Below are 9,418 nucleotides of genomic sequence, written 5' to 3' on the forward strand. Positions count from 1 at the left end.
TCCGAGGGGATCTACCTATATCTGAATATCTTTTTTTTTTTTAAGAAATTATTATTATTATTATTTTTTTTATTAGGATTTGGGTGAAGATTTACAGAGTAAATTCACTTTTCATACAGCAGTTCACATATACTTTGTCTCATGTCATTGACCAAAATTTACAATGCAGCAGCTCCCCTCTCACTTCCTCCCCATAGTTACCTCCTCCCAGTGTCCATCCCTTCATACTCTTCGAGAGGCCCATTGTCTGCCAACCCTGTATATGATCTTGGATACACTCTCCATTTAGACATACATAATTGTTTAGCTTGTTCACCCATCTATCCGTCCCTATACCCATGTTTGCTTTCATTGACAACTCAGTATTGTATTTACAAAGGGGTTCATATTTGTTGTTTGTACAAACAACAAATATCTGAATATCTTTTTAATGTAAAGATTATACCATTTTTTCTCTTTTTGGTTAAGTTGCTTCAGATTTTGAAATTATTTTTACTCTAAATATATTTAAGAAGAGGAAGCATGATACAAAACAAGATAATATTAAAATGTCAAGAAAATTCATCCCTATGAAAACAAAACCTGGCTGTTTAGTCAACATGAGTTAACTATGAAATCTGGAGAGCTAGCCTTCAATTTCAAATTTTTGCATTTGCCTGTGAATGCAATTTTGAAAGGCAGGGAAAAATATTTGAAGAAAGTGAGGGCTTAGGTCAATGCAATCAACGATGATAAGAAAACCTGAAGATAGGATGGTTTGTGAGGTGGGAAAACTTTTGCTTGCATGGATGCATGACTGGATGAAGCAAAAGTCATATGTCTAAAGGACTAAGTACAAAATTTGGCAAAAGCATTACCTTTTTTTTTCTTCCCCTTATGCTGAAGAACAGACTTCCAGAGACACCAAAGGAATATGTTTTCAGGAAGAACAAAGGATATTTTGGTTCCTTCAGGACGGGAGATTTGTGCTAACGTAAGCATTCTGGAGAAAAGAAATGGTTAATATCAGTGGTGAAGCAATGATCTTATTGAAAGAGAAAAGAGTTCCTTGAAGAATATGCATTTGCCAAGGACATTCTTCTCCATCCAGCATTTACCAGTCAAAGACTTTTGTAATCATGCATATAGGAAAGTTTGAAAAAATTTTCAGACAAATGACACTAATTTAAAGGTAACCCCAAAGTCGGCAGAGCAATCAAGAATCTTACAAGGGCCAGATTCAAGGTGTATACTTCCTCCCCCCCAACATACAACACATACACCTAGGCCCAGGTCTACATTGTAAAGTGCCCCCGGGGTTCAGCTCAGCTGGAAAACTCCTTGAAAAGAGTTATGATGGAAATTTCATGTAAAGTTTGTTTTTACATTTAAAATAAATGTTTGTAAAATCTTTATAGTACGTAAACCTAAGGCATTTGACTGCTAAGGAGAAGGCTGGCAGTTCACACCCACCAGATTCAAACCCACCAGCCACTCGTAGGAAGGAAAGTTGGACAATCTACTTCCCTAGTGATACCACCTTGGAAACCCAAGGAGGGGTCACTATTAGTGGGATCCAACTCCTCAGCAGTGCGTGCATAAACATTTATTGTAAAATGTGTTTTATTTTTGTTTCATTATCATTTTGATATTTTTATTATTCCAAGTGCCTTTGAGGAACACAACCCTGATTTTTAACATTGTGTGTACAGTATGTGAGGTTTTAGGTTCTAAATTCTGTGTCTATGTTGGAGTTTACATAGCACAAAGCTTTTTAACAAATGTGACCTCATTCAAACCTCAAGGCAGCCTTCCAAAAAAAAAGCCAAACTCACTTTGTCTAGTGGATACGACTTATAGTGACCCCTCCTTGGGTTTCTGAGGCTGTCTCACTAAGGAAGTAGATTGCCCAACCTTCTTTCAGGGGAGTGGTTGGTGGGTTTGAACCGCCAGCCTTCTGGTTAGCAGTCAAATGCCTTAAGCAGTACGCCACAGCCCTCTCACTGCCCTCTAATCCAACTGACTCATAGCGACCTCTCCTGGGGGAGGTATAATGTGGAAAGGGGGAGGGGCTAGTAATTTGCCTGCAGTGTCCCAGTTGGCTAAAGGCAGAACATTAGTATTTAAATATAGATATGTGGAGTTCCCAAATCTGTGTTCTTTCCCAGTCACAGCGTTGCCTTCCAAGAACTACATGGCTAAAACATACTTTTTGATTTTCTAGTGGGGTAGTGTCTAAAGAATGTGACTGCTAACCAGAAGGCTGGCGGTTCAAACTCACCAGCTACTTTGTAGAAGGAAGGCTGGGTAATCTACTTCTGTAAAGATTTACCTCCTGGGAAACCCAAAGGGGGTCGTTATGGGTCACAGTCTACTGATGGCAGTGAGTTTGGTTTTTGGTTTTCTTAGCAAGAATGACTTTCTTAATCTCTCTCTCTCTCACTCACACACACACACACACACACACACACAAGCATGCACACCTCCTACACAAAAACTCTAACTCAGGTCTTAAAGATCCTTCCTGATTAAAATCTTGATTATTTAAATTATTTAGAAATCACAAAGCACTTCAAGGTTTTTTGTATTAAAAAGTGGCCCCAGGGAGCAAAGAACCACAGGAAACAAAACAAAATACTTTAGAGAAAGAGCTGAGGCATATTAACACACAGATGTTGTGTTGTGTTGTGCCATCCAGTTGATTATGACTCACAGCAACTCCATGTAATAGAGCAAAACTGTCCCATCGTTTTCAGGCTGTGATCTTTATTGAAGCAGATTGTCGGGTCTTTCTTCTGAGAGGGTAGGTTTCATCTGTCAACTTTTTCAGTTTGCAGCCAGAAATCATTAAATGACTCATTTGCTTCCACCAGGACTTATTAAATACCTACTGTGTGCCAGGTCTAAGGAGCTCTGGTGGTGCAGTGCCAAAGGCGTTTGCCTGCTAACCAGAAGGTTGGCAGTTCAAATCCACCAGCCACTCTGCTGAAGGAAGACGGGGCAATCCACTTCTTTAAAGATTTACCACCTCGCAAAAACAGTGGGGGTCATTATGAGTCAGAATCGACTCAGCGGCAGGGGGTATGGTTTGGTTTTGATGTGCCATGTCTAACACTTGGCACATAACAGATTTCCAATGTCCAATGTCTTTAGCCTCTCTTCAAAACTCGGAAGAGTGAAACCAAGTAAGACTACTCCCCCAAAAGAGAGAGTATATTTCTGGTTGCTGGTGAAAATGATTTCTTTCTTACAATGGAAGCTAAAGTTAAAAATCTGGCTTAACTGAAAGGTTCCTGCGCTTTCCATGATCTAGCTGGACCCTAACTTTATCTGAAATAATTCAGTGCCTCCTCTCTTTTTCCCTTTCTCCATTGTTCCCTTTAGCAAACTTGAGATTTGATGCTTTATAAAAACCTTTATATGTCTTACGTTGAAAATGAGTAAAAATATATTTAGTGAGAAGAGAGGAGTTCTGGTGGCATAGTGCCTAAGGCATTTGACTGTTAACCAGAAGCCTGGCAGTTCAAACCCACCAGCCACTCCTCGGAAGGAAGATTGGGCAATCTGCTTCTGTAGAGATACCACCTCAGAAACCCAAGGAGGGGTCGCTATGAGTCGGGTCCGACTCTGAGAAGAGAGTAACTTAGACAGGTTGTGCTTTGTAGCTGGCTTCTTCATGAAATTATTTTCCTTGTCTTTTTAAAGCCTGATTTTTGTTCCAACTTAAAAAAACAAACCAAAACAAAAACATTGCATGCTGTTGTACTCAAACTTAAATTATTTAATTTTCATTAATTAACTTTTGTAAATTTGCTTTGTACAAAGACTTCGACTTCATTAGGAATAAGAAAGGTATGACTGGGGCAAAGCCAAGATGTGTGTGTGTGTGTGTTTGTGCGCGTGCGCAAGCTCGTGCGCGTGTGTGCCTGATTGTGACTCTTGAGTGATTGCACGTGATGTGTGGAATGTTTAATTAAAAGCTGGAGGCGGGGCTTGGCAGGGGGTCCTACTGGTAAACAAAGCCTTACTGTAGTCTATTCAGCAATTACCTGGGAAGTGGAAGGACCTGGAAAGGTTTTTGCATGTTGTGGCCTCTTGACTGTCCAATGAAGTGTCTGTTATCAAAAGGAAATGTGTACTTTTTGAGGTGAGATCGGTTCTGTGCTCTGAACCGAATGATTTTTCGTTTTTTGTTCTGATAACAAGCTGCTGGTAAGCTTCACTGAACTGAGAAATTGTAAACTCTTAGAAAAGGCTGTCTAAAGATAACAATTCAATGTTTCTCGGTAATGTATTCTGGATGAATCTGATAATTTAAAGCCCACTTCACCAAAATGGGAGTGGTGCTTTCGTCCTCTTTATCTTCAATTATGTCTAATCTGTTTCTAATTCAAACACTGTGCTGGTGTTGTCAGATCAAATATAGATTTTAAATGTTTTATGCTTCTCCGCTGGGAAGGTTTAAAATGTATGCAGGCTGTCTGTCAGGACTGTGACAGTTGAATCTAATAAAGTTTTAGATAAATTTAAAGGAAATAAAAGAGTACTTAAAAACGAAATGATTCACAGTTCATGAGATGGAACATGTTTAATGAATGGCAGTTCGGGAAAAGTTATGGTAGAGTCTGTATGGATCACCTGCCTCACCTCTACCGAGCTCTCCTTAAATAAATACATTGTGCCTTTCAGTTTACAACTTAAAAATCAAGTCATCTTTGGGTTTGAGACAAACAGGGCCTCATAAGCATATGGGCACGGGAACTATAATCCATGGTTTTTCGTTCCATGTGATGACACTTCCATCACTACAAGCAGATTGGAAAACATAGTTGCAGTTTTCAATCACTGAATAGGATGGAGTTGTTATTGTTATTAGAATTCTTTTTTCTGCTGAGTTATGTAGATGCATAGATGTGCTCCAGGTATCCGAGGGCTGTGGAACATGGAGGCAGAAACATGTTCGGAGGTAATGTAGGGCCTTATCAGACCTGGGGCTCTAGGGGCCAGTGCCAAGGTTATATTTGCAGAAATACTACCCTGATAAAACTTCTGGGAGCTCTTCCTGGATTTAGTAGTTCAGGGAAGAAATATTTTACTAAAGCTCAGACCATGCTTCTATCTTTCCAAATTGCCATTTCATAGTCAGGAGCATTAAACTGGAGCTTAAAGGTGAAGGCCATGGTGCAGTTTCTCACCATGTAGATTTTTCTTGGGTTTGCTTCTAATCCCTTATTTTTGGCTGCATTGGGTTGTCTATCCTGGTTTGGTTTTGGAAGGTTTACTCCAGAGTATCCTTTAAATGTTAATTAAATTTTGTGCTTAAAAGCAAAAAGTCTTCGAAGTTTTAAAGCCATAATCCTTCCAGGTCCCCAAACTCTCTCTCCTCCAAGTTCATCTTAAGAGCAACAATATTTTTATCTGGAAGTAAGACTCTAGTGCAATAAAGACCAGTGGGAAAGAAGAGGATTCCAAGGAGGAAAAATAAATCAAATTACTGATCTCTCCACTCACTTTGGCTTGACCCATTTACAAAATGGATATTACAAGGCTAAGAAAAATACATTTTCTTCTCTGATGACCTCCCTGACACACACATACACATACACACCATCTTTCTTTTCTTCAAAGGTTTAATGTCAAATTTCTCCAAATAAATATTTTTTTCTTCATGCAAATTATGTTGAGGTGCAAGAAAATTCTCCCCATTCATTTGTGGTGGCATATCCCCTTAGTTTCTTTCTGATTGGTATCTTGGGTTTTGCTTGAGATGTGTAGGGTCATGCTGTGAGGAAAGAATTCTATGTTCTAAAAAGGTTATGTTAGATTTTCCCTCTGGGCATCAGTTATGCCTTTGTAGATGGAGTTGCCATTGGGATTTCAAATAGAAAGACCCAGGAAGAGATATAGGCAACAGGAAAGCGTACCAGCATACAAACACGCCCAGGGTTCTCTCCAGAAGGGTCCGGGATGCCTGGGGTCAGTGGTGCCTTTAGAGCCAAGAAATGGCCCCATGAAAACCCAGATTACTTTTTGTCTCTAAACTTCCTTCTCAGTTTCGGCCTCAGCATAGTCTCTATCTATGCAATGCAAGAAAGCGAATTAGGCTTATTTTCCTAAGGCTCAATCCAGCCCTTTCTATCTGACTCAGGATGAGTCTGCCTAGCCTCCTTTCTGTTCCTGGAGAATATCCGAGGTGCTTCCTTTGAAAATGGAAGTCTTTTTTCTTCCATACAGTCCTTATTTTAAACAAACAAAAAATTGTGGCCTCGAATTCTGAAGTTGTCCCTTTTAGATGTGTATGTGGTAGAAGGCTTTCTTCAAAAATCTAATCATTGCAAAATTTAGAATGTAAGAGAGAGGATTAAAAAATATTGTTTTCCTATTTTTTCAAGTCTGAGTAAGTTTCTTAGAGAAAAGAGAGAGAGAGAGAGAGAGAGAGGGAAAAAGAGACAGAAAAAGACATACCACAGGGTTTACTGCTGTGGACCTGTCTGGTTAGACTCTCTGTCCCCAGAAGGAGATGGGAATGAGGAAACAAGTATGTCATGGAAATCAAGGGCAAAAGGAGTGAATCACATGTAGTAAACGTTGCCCAGATGTCAGAAAATGTCACACCAGCATCTGTAGTCAAAGAGGTGTGTGCAGGGAATTGTCAGGCTTCTGACATTAATTGATGTCCCTAAGCACAAGGGGTAAATATATATTACAAGGAGGAATTTTTATTTATTTATTTATTTGGTTGACAAAGTGCATTATGCACTGATAAGCCATTTACACTTCCTGCTAGACAAGAGTTAATTTGGGAATGTAGGATGGATGCTTTAGAAATGTAATGAAATGACACTCAAGAGTAGAAACCCTGCCTTTTCAGTGAGAAAAGGCAAAATGGGAGGGAAGGGCTAAATTGGCCAGAAGATAAAGAGTAACAGAGTAGGACAGAGAGTTAGAGTCCAGCATAAAGTAATTAATTAACAAAAATTGTTCCAAAGATATATATCATTTGTACAAAGCAAGGCTTTGAACCAGTTCATTTTAGTTCAGTCCCCTGCTGAGAACTTGCCTCTCCACCCCAGGTATACCGAACCAGGATCAGATCCCTAGGGGGGATCGTGTTAAAAACTTAGATTCTGAGTCAGTGTATCTGGTGTGGAAAGGCAAATTCTCAGCAGAATTTGGGGTGAACCGGTTTGAAACCCTGGCATAATGAGACCCAGAGCATGATTATTCAGAGTATCAAACAGACTCTAGACTACAAGATAGCATCCATATTCTAAACAGATTTCAGAATGTTAATGTGGAAGCTTGTGGGTGAAGGAAGGGATTCTTAGTTGTTCTGAAAGGGGCTAATCCGTAGCTGCACACCAGACCACGGGGTCACATGCAAAGGGGGAAGTTTTCAGTGATTTGGCATCAGGACTCGACCGCAGTGAGCTCTTGTATGCTATTTCCTCAAGTGTCAGCTGTAGGCCAGCATTTCTCTGACTCTTTGCTCCCAGAGAGAATTTAGCCAGTCCTTGGCTCGGCAGTTATCCACTGGCTATCAGGTATGAATTCATGCTGTGACTGATGCAGAAAAAGTTTACTATGTCATCCTCTTTAAAGAAGTTCGGATTCAGTTATAATACCAAATGGATACACATAAAACAAGCAGAGATCATGTGAAGCAGAGTCCTGTTCTGGCTTAGATAAGGGTAATTGGGCCCTTTCCCCATGGTTTGTGCCAAGGGGGCTGTGTGCTTTGGAGTGCCTTCCTCAAAAATTTCGAAGTCCCCTAACATGTCTGATATCAACTGCAATGGCAGAGACCATGAGTCAAGACTGGGACTCACATGGACCACTGTTTCTCTCCAGTCCTCTACCCTTTCTGTGGGGTTGACCAGAAACCCTGAGGAGCTCCAGGCCTCATACCCATGGGTCCTGTGGCTAGACTGTGGTTCCAGGAGGGCATCCTGGTGAGCAGGTTACTCCTGTTGTCTGACATAGTATTTCTTTCATCGAATCACATGAAATTGGATTGCCAAAAATGTGTTGACATGCTGATTGATTTTGTGTGATTCTCACTCACATTAGACCTCAAATGAGTTACTGATGGTTAACTGCTGACCTTTTGGACCTCAGCTATGAGTTGACTAACTGGTACTACCGTTGACCTTTGACTCCCGAAGGCGGTGGGGTTTGTGACAGATATCCTTGACTTGTGTAATCCCCACTTTTACCTGAGGGTGGCCATCCCACCTCTTCCACATGTCTGTCACATGTCAGGCAGTGACCCAGATGATGGATGTGTTAATCTCTAAGGGCTTTTGAGAATATTTTCCCCAATACCAGTAGGCTGTTCTGGCCAATGTCGTCTCTTGCCTTCAATGGGTGCGATGATATCATATTCTTCCTGGTCGATCTTAAGCCATACTGCATGAGGGATAAGCATTCCTTGTAGAAAGAGGATATCTCCTCTTGCCCTATCCACAGACCCCTTGCTTATTCTGCCTGTTGGTGGTCATGTAGGGATTCTGTTAACATTGAAGCAGATCACATTCTAGGAGAGTAGTGGATTTGGCCTAAAGTATTCAAGGTAAGTTGCAGATGGAAGATATATTGTTCTACCTTTGTGAAGAGATAGTGCGTGAAGACTATAGAGAATTTTCACGTGCTCTGATTGGACTATAAAAGAATGTGTATATAACCATTATTCTAAATCTTCATTGATAAATCAGTGTTTCACATGGGTCCATGAATTTTGTAATATATTTTTTAATCAAAATGAAAAAAATAGTTGCCTGGGGCCTAGCACACCTTAAGTGTGTCCCTACAACCAAACTCACAGCTGCCTGGCAGAGTCTAATTAAATTCAGAACTAGTATTCTGTTTATCATTGATTCATCATTTACTTTATTAGACATTTTTATTCTTAATTAAAAAATACTTAAAACTCATAAAAGTGTACTATATAACACACATGTAAACATTATCCTAACATTTTGCTAGTATTTGTTTCAATTGCTTTTTTATTTTGTTAGTAAAAATTATGTTGTTGTTGTTGTTGTTGTTGTTAGGTGCTGTCGAGCCATGTCCAACTCATACTGACTCTATGTACAGCTAAATGAAACACTCCAGTCCTGTGCCAGCTCCATGATCCCTGCTATACCTGAGCCCATTGTTGCAGCCACTGTGTCAATCCATCTCGTTGAGGGCCTTCCCCATTTTCGTCAACCCTCCACCTTACCAAGCATGACATCCTTCTTCAGGGAATTGTCCCTTCTCACAACATGACCAAAGTAGGTGAGACGAAGTCTGGCCATTCTCCCTTCCAAGGAGCATTCTGGCTGCACTTCCTCCAGACAGAGTTGTTCTTTTAGCAGTCCATGGTACATTCAGCATTCTTTGCCAATGCCACAACTCAAAAGCATCAACTCTTCTTTGGTCTTCCTTATTCATTGTC

Source organism: Orycteropus afer, unplaced genomic scaffold, assembly GCF_000298275.1.
Source record: "Orycteropus afer afer isolate SDZICR_OR568_19922 unplaced genomic scaffold, OryAfe1.0 scaffold00001, whole genome shotgun sequence".
In the NCBI taxonomy this organism is placed as follows: Eukaryota; Metazoa; Chordata; class Mammalia; order Tubulidentata; family Orycteropodidae; genus Orycteropus; species Orycteropus afer.